The sequence below is a fragment of the Rattus norvegicus genome, chromosome X (assembly GCF_036323735.1).
Source record: "Rattus norvegicus strain BN/NHsdMcwi chromosome X, GRCr8, whole genome shotgun sequence".
Classification (NCBI taxonomy): Eukaryota; Metazoa; Chordata; class Mammalia; order Rodentia; family Muridae; genus Rattus; species Rattus norvegicus.
The window spans coordinates 15794790-15806875 of NC_086039.1; the positions used below are offsets into that span (position 1 = coordinate 15794790).

The 12086-nt window shown below is 50.0% G+C and overlaps 1 long non-coding RNA gene across 6 annotated transcripts in view; it reads right to left on the reverse strand.

The window, feature by feature from the left end:
- The window catches only part of LOC120099204 (uncharacterized), a 50612-nt gene continuing 38526 nt past the window's right edge, over nt 1-12086 (reverse strand). For 2 of the 6 annotated variants that reach the window (XR_010061368.1, XR_010061370.1), the window contains exon 3: nt 1-12086. This exon is cut by the window's right edge. This is a non-coding gene — a long non-coding RNA (uncharacterized LOC120099204). The other 4 variants (XR_010061371.1, XR_010061366.1, XR_010061367.1 and 1 more) reach the window with 4 other exon arrangements.

The window sequence follows — 12086 nt, forward strand, 5'->3', positions numbered from 1 at the left end:
CACTGGGGGTTCAGTCTTAGCAGGACCCAGGGCTTCCCCTTCCACTGGTGCTCTTACTAGGATATTCATTGCTACCTATGGGGACAGAGTCCAGGGTCAGTCCATGTATAGTCTTTAGGTAGTGGCTTAGTCCCTGGAAGCTCTGGTTGCTTGACATTGTTGTACTTTTGGGGTCTCGAGCACCTTCAAGCTCTTCCAGTTCTTTCTCTGATTCCTTCAACGGGGGACCTATTCTCAGTTCAGTGGTTTGCTGCTGGCATTCGCCTCTGTATTTGCTGTATTCTGGCTGTGTCTCTCAGGAGCGATCTACATCCGGCTCCTGTCGGTCTGCACTTCTTTGCTTCATCCATCTTGTCTAATTGGGTGGCTGTATATGTATGGGCCACATGTGGGGCAGGCTCTGAATGGGTGTTCCTTCAGTCTCTGTTTTAATCTTTGCCTCTCCCTTCCCTGCCAAGGGTATTCTTTTTCCTCATTTAAAGAAGGAGTGAAGCATTCACATTTTGATCATCCGTCTTGAGTTTCCTTTGTTCTAGGGATCTAGGGTAATTCAAGCATTTGGGCTAATAGCCACTTATCAATGAGTGCATACCATGTATGTCTTTCTGTGAGTGGGTTAGCTCACTCAGGATGATATTTTCCAGTTCCAACCATTTGCCTACGAATTTCATAAACTCGTTGTTTTTGATAGCTGAGTAATATTCCATTGTGTAGATGTACCACATTTTCTGTATCCATTCCTCTGTTGAAGGGCATCTGGGTTCTTTCCAGTTTCTGGCTATTATAAATAAGGCTGCGATGAACATAGTGGAGCACGTGTCTCTTTTATATGTTGAGGCATCTTTTGGGTATATGCCCAAGAGAGGTATGGCTGGATCCTCAAGCAGTTCAATGTCCAATTTTCTGAGGAACCTCAGTCTGGAGACTTCTTAACACAGGAACCAAGGACCTGTCGGGGACATGAACATTCCGGTCTCCACCTGAGCTCAAAGCTAAAGCCAGACTCCAGTGTCCCTGACACACCTGAGAGCAGAGGTAAGAGCACCACTTCTCCTCCAAGGGACCTGACTGGAGCCCTCAGGACAAAGGAAACCATGATCCATCTGGAGCAGGATACTTCTGGTTTCGGCCTGTGCCTGAAACTGATCTGGTCTCACCAGTCTCTGTATGCACATCTCCTGAGGGGAGAGCATGACTCTCAGAAGTGTGAACAATCCTGAGAGACAGGGAAGGCCACTTCTGTTCAACTTCCTGGCCCAAGAGGAACCTGCCTGGATTCCTCTGGACACAGGAAATTAGAAGCAGTCAGGGACAGGATCCTTCTGGTCTTGCTCATGCATGGAGCCTAAAACCAACGTCCAGTAATGGTGTGAAATCTGGGAGCAGAGGAAAGACCGCCATCTCTGTCAGAGGGATTCTCCTGGACATTTCAGGATACAGGAAACCTAGGGCCGTCTGGCACAGAATACTTCTGGTTTCTACCTGTGCCTGGAGCTCACCTAGTCCCACAGTTCTCTGTACAAAAATCCTCTGGAAATAGAGCTGGACTGTCAGAAGTGTGTTCAATCCTAAGTGCACATGGGAGACCATCATTTCTGCTAACATCCCTGATATTAAAAATACCAGTCTGGAGCCTTCTGCACACAGGAAGCTAGGAGCTGTCAGGACATGATCTTTCTGGTCTCAGCCTGCGATCATAACTAAAAACCAGTCTCCTATATACCTGACACACCTGAAAGCAGAGGTAAGACCCCAATTTCAGCTCCAATGTACTCTCCTGGGTTCCTCAGGACACAGCAGAACAGGAGTCATCTGAGATAGGACCATTCTAGTTTGTGCCTGTGCCTGGACCTGACCTGGTCCCACAGCTCTCTGTACCCCCGTCCCTGGGGAGAGAGCGTGACACGCAGAAGTCTGGACCATTTTGAGTGTACAGGGGAGATCACCTCTTCTGTTCACCTTCCTGGCACAAGTGGAACCCACCTGGAGCCCTCTGGACACAGAATCCCAGGAGCAGTCAGGGACAGATCCTTCTGGTGTTTGCCCATGCATGGAACTGAAAGCCAGTATCCAGTAGCGCTGACACAAATGACAGCAGAGGTTAGATCACAATTTATGGCCTGAGATATCCTCCAGGAGCCTGCAGGACATCGAAGCCAGGAGCTGTCTTGGACAGGAGACTTGTGGTTTCTGCCTCTGCCTGGATTTGACCTGATCCCACAGTTCAATTACCCAAAACCTCTGAGGAGAAAGAGTGACTCTCAGTAGTGCACAAAATCTTGAGAAGACAGGGGAGACCTCTCCTTGGCTCAGCTTTCTGAACAAAGTTGAATCCACCTGCATCCGCCTGGACACAGGAACCAAGGAGCAGACTGGGAAAGGTTCCTTGCAGTTGCTGCTTGCTCCCTGAGCTGACCCTGTCCTACAGTTTCTACTATCCAGATCCCCTGTGGTATAGAGTTGGACGCTCAGAAGTGCAGATAATCCAGACAGCTCATGGGAGACCACCACTACTGCTCACATACATGGCTCAAGAGGAACCTGCATAGAGCCCTGTGGACAAAGCAAACTGAGGACAGACTTGGACAGGAATCTTCTGGTTTCCAGGTGTTCACAGTGCTGACACAGGACCAAAGCACACTGTATCCATATCCGTTGGACAGAGAATGGGACTCTCAAAAGTGCAAAACCGAATGAGAGCTTAGTGGAGACCACGATACTACTATTTACATAGCTGGCACAAGAGGAACCCGGTTGGAGCACTCTAGACACAGGAACCTAAGAGCAGACTTGGAGAAGATCCTTCTGGTTTCTGGCTGTGGCTAGTGCTGACACACAGGCCCAAAGTTCTCCGTACTCAGATCCCCTGGGGAGAGAGAGGGACTGTCAGAAGAGTGTTAGATCCTGAGAACATAGAGGAGACCAGCACTTCTGCTCACATCCCTGACCCAGTAGGTGCGAGTCTGGAGCCTTCTACACATAGGAAACTAGTTTTCACGACATGATCCTTCTGGTCTCAGCCTATTTTCATAGCTGAAAGCCACTATCCATTATACCTAAGACACTTGAATGTAGAGGTAAGACCACAATTTCTGCCCCAATGCATCCTCCTGATGCTGTCAGTACATTAGAAAGCAGAAGCCATCTGGGACAGCATATCTCTTGTTTCAGCCTGTGCCCAGAACTGAACTGGTCCCACAGATCTCTGTACCCAGATCCCCTGGGGAGAGAACATGACTCTCATAAGTGCAGACAATCCTGACAGAATAGGGGAGACATATTCTGCTCACGTTTCTTGCCCAAGAGGAACCCATCTAGAGCCCTCTTGACACAGGAACCTAAGAGCAATCTCGCACATGGTGCTTTTGGTTTCTGGCTGTGCACAGGGCTGATTCTGGCCCAAAGCTCTGTTTACCCAGCTCCCCTGGGGAGAAAGCATGACTCTTAGAAGTGCAGACAATCCTAATCGCTCAGGGAAGAACACAAATACTATTCACAAACCTGGCCCAAGAGAAACCTGCCTGGAGCCCTTTGGACACAACAACCTAAGAGCAGACTTGGACGGGATCCTTCTGGTTTCTAGCTGTGGCCAGTGCTGTCTCAGGACCAAAGCTCTCTGTGCACAGATACCCTGGGGAGAGACCATGACTTTCAGAAGTGTGAACAATCCTTAGAACTCAGGGGAGACCACCACATCTGCTCACATCCCTGCCCCAAGAGGATTCAGTCTGGAGCCTTCTGGACATGGGAACCTAAGAGCTGTCAGATTCATGATCCATCAGTTCTCAGCCTGCTCTCAGAGCTGAAAGCCCTTCTCCAGGATACCTGACAGACCTGAAAGAAGAGGTAAGACCCCAATTCTCCACGGAGGGACCCGCCTGGATGTCTCAGAGCATAGGAAACTAGGAGACATCTGAGGCAGGATCATTCTAATTTGTGCCTGTGCCCGGAGCTTACCCTGTCCCACAGATTTCTGTACCTAGATCCCTTGAGGAGAAAGCTTTTGTCTCAGAAGTATGTTCAATCTTGAGAGCTCAGGGGTGTCCAACATTTCTGCTCACATTACTTGCCCAAGCGGTAACAATCTAGAGCCTTCTGGAAACAGGAACCCAGGATCCTGACTGGAACAGGATCATTTTGGTTTCCATTTGCTCTCAGAGCTGGTATGTCTTTACACCCTTATATACCCAGATCTCATGAGGAATGGAGGTGGACTCACAGGAGTGAGACTTAATTTGGGAGCTCAGGGGAGAACACCACTTCTGCTCACATGACTAGCCCAAGAGGAACCCACCTGGAGACCTCAAACTACGGGATCCTACGAGCAATCAGGGACAGGATCCTTCTGGTCTTTGACTATGCAAGGAGCTGAAAGGCAGTCTCCAAATGCTCTGACACACCTGAGAGGAGAGGGAAGACCACCACTTCTGCTCTGTGAGACCCTCCTGGAGCCCTCAGGACATAAGCAACCAGTAGCTGTCTGGGACAGGATCTATTTGGTTTCTACCTGTGACCAGAAATGAACTGGTCCCACAGCTCTCTGTACTGAGATCCCCTAGGGAGAGACCATGACTCTCAGAAGTGTGGACAGTCCTGAGAAGACAGGGGAGATCATCTCTTCTGCTCACATTCTTGGCTGAAGAAGTACCAGTCGGGAGCCTTCTGAACACAAGAACCTAGGAGCGAACTTAGACTGGATCATGCTGGTTTCCCTCTCTCTCAGAGCTGACCCAGCTTACAACAATCTTTACCCAGATCCCATGAGGAACTGAGCTGTACTCAAAGAAGTGAGGACAATCCTGAGTGCTCAGGGGGACAATCACTTCTGTCCACATCACTGACCCAAGGGGAACCCAACGGGAACACTCAGAACACAGGATCCTAGGAGCTGTCAGGCACAAAATCGTTCCAGTCTTTGCCTGTGCACAGTATTGAAGGCCACTCTCCAAAAGCATGACAAAACTGAGAGCAAAGTTAGGTCAAAATGTCTCCTTGGACATGCACTCCTCAGCCCTCAGGAGATTGGAAACCAGGAGTTTTCTGGGACAGGATCCTTTGGGTTTTGCCTGTGAGTGTAAATGAACTAATCCCACAGTTCTCTGTACCCAGATCCACTGGGGAGAGGACATGACTCTCAGAAGTGCAGACAATCCTGACAGAACAAGGGAGACTACGTATTCTGCTCACCTTTCTAGCCCCAGAGGAACCCATCTAGACCCCTTTTGACACAGGAACCTAAGAGCAGACTTGGACAGGATCCTCTGGTTTCCAGGTGTGCCCGGTGATGACACAGGCACAAAGCTATCTGTTCCTAGATCCCCTGGGGAGACAGCAGGACAGTCAGAAGTGCATTCATTCCTGAGTGCACAGGGGAGAACACCATTTCTGCTCACATTCCTGGCCCTAGAGGAACCGGCCTGGACCCTTTTGGACAAAGGAACCTAGGAGATGAAAGCCAGTCTCCAAAAGCGTTCCCACCTGATAACAGAGGTAAGATCACAATTTCTTTACTGAGGAACCCTCCGAGACCCCTCCGGAAATAGGTAACAAAACACAGTCTGGAACAGGATCCTTCTGGTGTCTGCAGGTGCCTAGAAATGACCTGGACCGATGGATCTCTATACCCAGGTCCCCTGAAGAGAGAGTGTGACTCTCAGAAGTGTGGGCCATCGTGAGAAGGCAGAGGTGTCACCCTCTTCTGTTCAACATCCTGGTCCAAGAGGAACCTGTTGACAGACCTTCAGGAAACAGGAAACTAGGTGCAGTCAGGGACAGAGTCATTCTTGTCTTTGCCCATGCATAGAGCTGAAAGCCAGTGTCCAGGAGTGCTGTCAATACTGAGAGCAAAGGTAATGCCACCATTTCTGCCTGATGGAAACTACTGGACCCCTAGGACATAGGAAACCAGGCGCCATTTGGGACAGGATATTTCTGGTTTCTGCCTGCAGCTGGATCTTACCTGGCTCCATAGCTCTCTGTACACAGATCCCTTGGGGAGAGAGCATGACTCTCAGAAGTGCACACAATCAGGATAGAGCAGGAGAAATCTCTTCTGTGCTCAATTTCCTGGCCCAAGAGGAACCCGCCTCGAGCACTCTGGACACTGGAACCTAGGAGCAGACTGGGATAGCAACATTTTAGTTTCCGAATGAGCCCAGTGCTGTTACAGGCCCAACGTGCTCTGTATACAGGATCCAAAGACAGTCTGAAACACGATCTTCGAGGCTTTGACTATACACGGAGTTGAAGCCAGTCGCCAAGAGCACTGATACACCTGAGAGTAGAGTTATGACCAGAATTTCTGCTCAGAGATACAACTCCTGCAGCCCTCAGGACATAGTAAACCAGGAGCCATCTGGGACAGCATCCTTCTTGTTTCTGCCTGTTCCTGGATCTGAACTGGTCTCCCAGCCCTCTGTATCCAGGTAAATGGTAAAGAGACTGTGACTCTTAGAAGTGTTGACAATCCTGATGTGACAGGGAGATCACCACTTTTGGTCACATACCTGGGCCAAGAGGAACCCACCTGGATCCCTCTAAAACACGGTCCTAAGAGCAGATCTGGACAGCATCCTTCTGTACAGTGCTGATACAGGCCCAAAAATCTCTGTACTCAGATCCTGTTTGGAAAGAGTCAGACTCTCAGAAGTGAAGACAATCCTGAGAAGACAGGAGAGATCACCGTCTGCTCACCATCCTGATACAAAAGGAACTTGCCTGGGGACTTCTGGGCACAGTATATTAGAAACAGTCAGAGACACAATCCTTCCAGTCTTTGCCTGTGCATGGAGCTGAAAGCCAGTCTCCAATAATGATGACACACCTAAGAGCAAACATAACAGCACAATTTCACCTTACAGACACATTCCTGGAGCCCTCAGGACATAGGTAACCAGAAGCCATGTGTGACAGGATCTTTCTGGTTTCTCTCTGTTCCTGGAACTGAACAGCTCCCACAGGTCTGTGGACCCACATCCCGTAGGGAGAGAGCGGGACTCTCAGAAGCGTGGACAATCCTTAGAGCTCAGGAAAGACCAACACTACTGCTCATGTACTTGGCCCAAGAGAAACACTCCTGGAACCCTCTGGACACAGGTAACTAAAAGCAGACTCTGACAAGCTCCTTCTGGTTTATGTCTGTGCCCAGTACTGACAAAGTCCAGAAGACCTCTCTACCAAGATTCCCTGGGGAGTGACCATGACTCTCAGAAATGCAGTCATTCCTGAGACCTCAGGGGAGACCGCCAATACTGCTCACATTGCTGACCATGTGGAACCCTCCTGGAGGACTCAGGACACAGGATCCTATGAGCAGTCAGGGATAAGATCCTTCCTGTCTTTGCCTTTGCACGCAGTTGAAAGCCTGTCTCCAAATGTACTGACAAATACGAGTGCAGAGGTAACACCACAATTTCTGCTCAAAGAAACTCTCCTGAAGCCCTTAGGACATAAGAAACCAGGAGCCATCTGGGAAAGGATCATTCTGGTTTCTGCCTGTTCCCAAACTTAACTGGTCCCACAGTTTTCTCTATCCAGATACCATCGGGAGAGAGAGCATAATTTTAAGAACTACTGACAATTCTGTGGACAGGGGAGATTCTGCTCACATGCCTGGCCCAAGAGGTACCCACCTGCATCCCTCTGAAACAGGGACTTAAGTACCAAATTAGACAGGATCCTTCTGGTTTCTGGCTGTGCCCAGTGCTGACACAGGAACAAGCTCTCTTAACCAAGATCCCCTGGACAGGGAGCACATCTGTCAGAAGTGCATTCAATCCTGAATGCACAGGGCATACCACCACTTCTCCTCACATCCCTGCCCTAAGAGTTCCCACTCTGGAGGCTTCTGGTTCCATGAACCTAGGAGCTGTCTGGGACATGATCCTTCCAATCTCTGCCTAATATCCTAGCTGAAAGTCTCTGCAGTGTACTAGATTCACCTGAAAGCAGAGATATGACCACCACTTCTACTGTGAGGTCCCTTCCTGGAGACTCAGAACACAGTAAACCAGGATCCTCTTGGACAGGATCATTCTAATTTGTGCCTGTTCCCTGAGATGACCCAGTCCCACAGACTTCTGTACTGAGACACCGTGGGAGGAGAGCAGGCCTCTCAGAAATGTGTTCAATCTTGAGAGAACAGAGAAGACCTCCACTTGTGCTCCCATTCCTGGTCCAAGAAGTACCCACCCTGGATCCCTCAAAATACAGGACCCTAGGAGCAACCAGGCAAAGTATCCTTTTTGTCTTTGCTATTGCATGGAGCTGAAAGTCAGTATCAAGGAGCACTGACACACTTGAGAGCAGTGGTAAGAACAACACTTCTGCTCTGACAAACCTTACTGGAGCCCTCAGGACTTAGGAAACCAGGAGCCATCTGGGACAGAATACTTCTGTTTTCTGACTGTGCCAGAACTGATCTGGTCCCATCATTCTCTATATTCAGATCCCCTGGGTAGATACTATGACTCTCAGAAGTGTGGAAAATCCTGAGAGAAGAGGGCAGGCCTCCACTTCTCTCGCCTTTGTGGCCAAAGTTGAACCCTTGTGGATCCTTCTGCACAAAGGAACTTAGGAGCAGACTGGGATGGGACCCTGGCAGGTTCTGCCTGCACCGGAGGCTGACCTGGTGATACAGCTTTCTGTATACAGATCCCGTGAGTTGCAGAGCTGGACTGTCAGAAGAGAGGACAATCCTCAGAGCTCTAGGGAGAGGACCACTTCTGCTCACATTCCTGGCCCAAGAAGAACCCTCCAGGAGGCCTCTGGCCACAGGAACCTGAAAGCAGACTTGACAGGATCCTTCTGGTTTCCGACTATGACCAGTGGTAGCACAGGCCCAAAGCTCTTACTACCAAGATCCCCTGGGGTGAGGGCTGGACTGTCAGAAATGCGTTCAATCCTGAGAGCACAGTGGAGATCAGCACTTCTGCTCACATCCTTGCTCCAAGAGGGACCTGTCTGGAGCCTTCTGGACACATGATCCTAGGAGCAGTCAGGGACAAGACCCTTCTGGACTTTGCCTGTACATGGAGCTGAAAGCCACTATCCAGGAGCACTCACTGTCCAGAGAACAGAGATAAGACCACAATTTCTGCTCAGAAGGATCCTTCTGGAGCCCTCAAGACACAATAAGTCAGGATCTGTCGGGGTCAGTATACATCTGGTTACTGCCTGTTGCCTGGAGCTAACGCAGTCCAACAGTTCTCTATTGACCCATGAGTCAAAAGTTCACCATGGTAGAGAATATGACTTTTAGAAGAGCAAATAATCCTGAGAGAACAGGTGAGGCCTCTCTTGGCTCACTTTTCTGGCCCAACTTGAGGCCGTTTGGAGGACTCTGGACACTGGAACCTAGGAACAGACTCGGAGAGGATCCTTGCAGTTTGATCCTGCTACCTCAGCTGACCACATCCAACAGCTTTCTTTACTCAGATACTGTGAGGTATAGAGCAGGATTCTCAGAAGTGCTGAGAATCCTGAGAGAACAGGGGAGGCCTCCACTTCTGCTCACATCTCTTCCCCAAGCAGAACCTGCCTGGAGGCCTCTGCACTAATGAACCTAAGAGAATTCTGTGACTGGAGGCTAAAGGTCTTTGCCTGCATCCAGAGCTGACCCAGGCCCACAAATCTCTGTACCCAGATTTCCTGCAGAGACAGTGGGACTCTCAAAGTGTGGACAGTCCTGAGAAGACAAGGGAGGGAACAGTTTCTGTTCATGTCCCTGGCCCAAGAGGTACCTGCCTAGAGCACTCTGGGCAAAGGAACCTAGGAGCAGTCAGACACAGGACCCTGATGGCCTGCACCTGCATTTAGAGCTTAAAGCCAGTCTCCATGATTGCTGACACACATGTGAGCAGTTGTAAGATTACGACTTCTGCTCTGAGGTCCCAGCCTGGGTCCCGCAGGACTAAGGAAATCAGCAGCAGTCTGGGACATGATCTATCTGGTTCCTCCCTGTACCCAGAACTGACCTGATCCCACAGCTCTCTGTGCCCAGATCCCCTGGGAAGACATCATGACTCTCAGAAGTGCAGACAATCCTGAGAGCTCAAGGGAGACCAACACTACTGCTCACATCCCTTCACCTAGAAGTACCAGTCTGGAGGCTGTGGACACAGAAAACTAGGAGCTGTCAGGGACATTATCCCTCAGGTCTCTGCATGTGAAAGGAGCTGAAGGGCAGTCTCCAGTATTCCTGACACATCTGAGAGGAGTATCCTCCAATGGACCTGTGTGGAGATCTCACAACAGCAGAAACACTAAACCATTGGGACAGGGTCCTTCTGGTTTCTGCCTATGCCCTGAATCAATCTGGCCTGAAAGCACTCTGTACCAGATACACTATGGAAAGTCTGTGACTCTCAGAAGACTGGACAGTCCTGAGAGGACAGGGGAGAAAACCTCTTCTGGTCACCTTCCTGGCACAAGTGGAACCTGCATGGGGAACTTTGGGCACTGGAACCTAGGACAGTCAGAGACAGGACCATTTGTGTCTTTGCCCGTGCATGGAGCTGAAAGCCAATATCAAGTAGTGCTGACACAACTGAGAGCAGAGGTTAGACCACTGCATCTGCTCCAAGGGACCCTCCTGGAGCCCACAGGACATAGGAAACGTGGAGCTGTCTTGGACAGAATACTGGTGGTTTCTGCCTCTGCTTGGATTTGACCAAGTCCCACAGTTCTCTGTACCCAGATCCTCTGGGAAGAGAGAGTGGGACACTGAAACATGCAGAAAATCCAGAGAGAATAGCAGAGGCCTTCTCTTGGCTCAACCTTCTGAACCAAGTTGAATCCACCTGCAGTCCTCTGGACACAGGCACCTAGGAGCAGACTGGGATGGGTTCTGGCAGTTTATGTCTGCAGGTTGAGCTGGCCCTGTCCTGCCGCATTTGTATCCAGATCCGTGAAGTATAGTGCAGGATTCTGAGAAGTGCAGACCATCCTGAGAACTCAGGAGACCACCACTCCTGCTCACATACTGGCCCAAGAGGAACCCCAATGGAGAGCTCTGGACACATGAAATTTAGAGCAGACTTGGACAGAATTCTTCTGGTTTCCAGATGGGGCCAGTGCTGACCTTGTTTCACAGATTTCTGTACTGAGATCCCATGGGGAGAGAGAGGGACTTTCAGAAATGCATTCAATCCTGAGAGCACAGGGGAAGCCACCACTTTTGTTTACATTCCTGGCCCACAAGGAACCACACTAGAGCCTATGGCCACAGGAACCTAGGAGCAGACTGGGACAGGTTCCTTCTCCTTTTCATCTTTGCACAGAGCCGATGAGGTATTATACCATACTGTGCCCAGATCCCATGAGGAATAGAGCTGGACACACAGAACTGCAGACAATCCTGAATCCTCAGTGGAGACCACTACTTCTGCTCACAATCCTGGCCCAAGGGGAAACCACCTGGAGCCCTCAGGACACATAATTCTAGGAGCAGTAAGGGACAGGATCCTTCTGGTCTTTGCCAGAGCAGGGAGCTGAAAGCCGGGTGCCAAAAGCGCTGCCACACCTCGTAGCAGAGGTAAGACGAAAATTTCTTTACTGAGGTACCCTCCTGGGAGCATCAGGACATAGAAAACCAGGAAAAGGCTGACACAACATCCTTCTTGTTTCTGCATATGCCTGAAACTGACCTGGTCACACTGCTCTGTACATCCAAATCCAAGAAGGAGAGACCATGCCTCTAAGAAGTGTGGAAGGTCCTGTGATGACAGGGGAGACCACCTCTTCTGTTCACCTTCCTGGCTCAAGAGGAACCCGTCTGGAGCCCTCTGGAGCAGTCAGGGACAGGATCTGTTTGCCCATGCATGGACCTGAAAGCCAATATTCAGGAAAATTATCACACCTGAGAGTAGAGGTAAGACCACCATTTCTGCAGGAGAGACCTTCCTGAACCCCTCAAGATATAGGAAACCAGGACCACACTGGGACAGGATATTTCTGGTTTCGGCCTGTGCCTGGAGCTTACTGAGCCACACATTCTCGGCACACAGATCCGCTGTGGGGAGGGCATCACTCTCAGAAGTGCAGACAAATAGGAGAGCCCAGGAGATACCTAATCTTGGCTCATATTC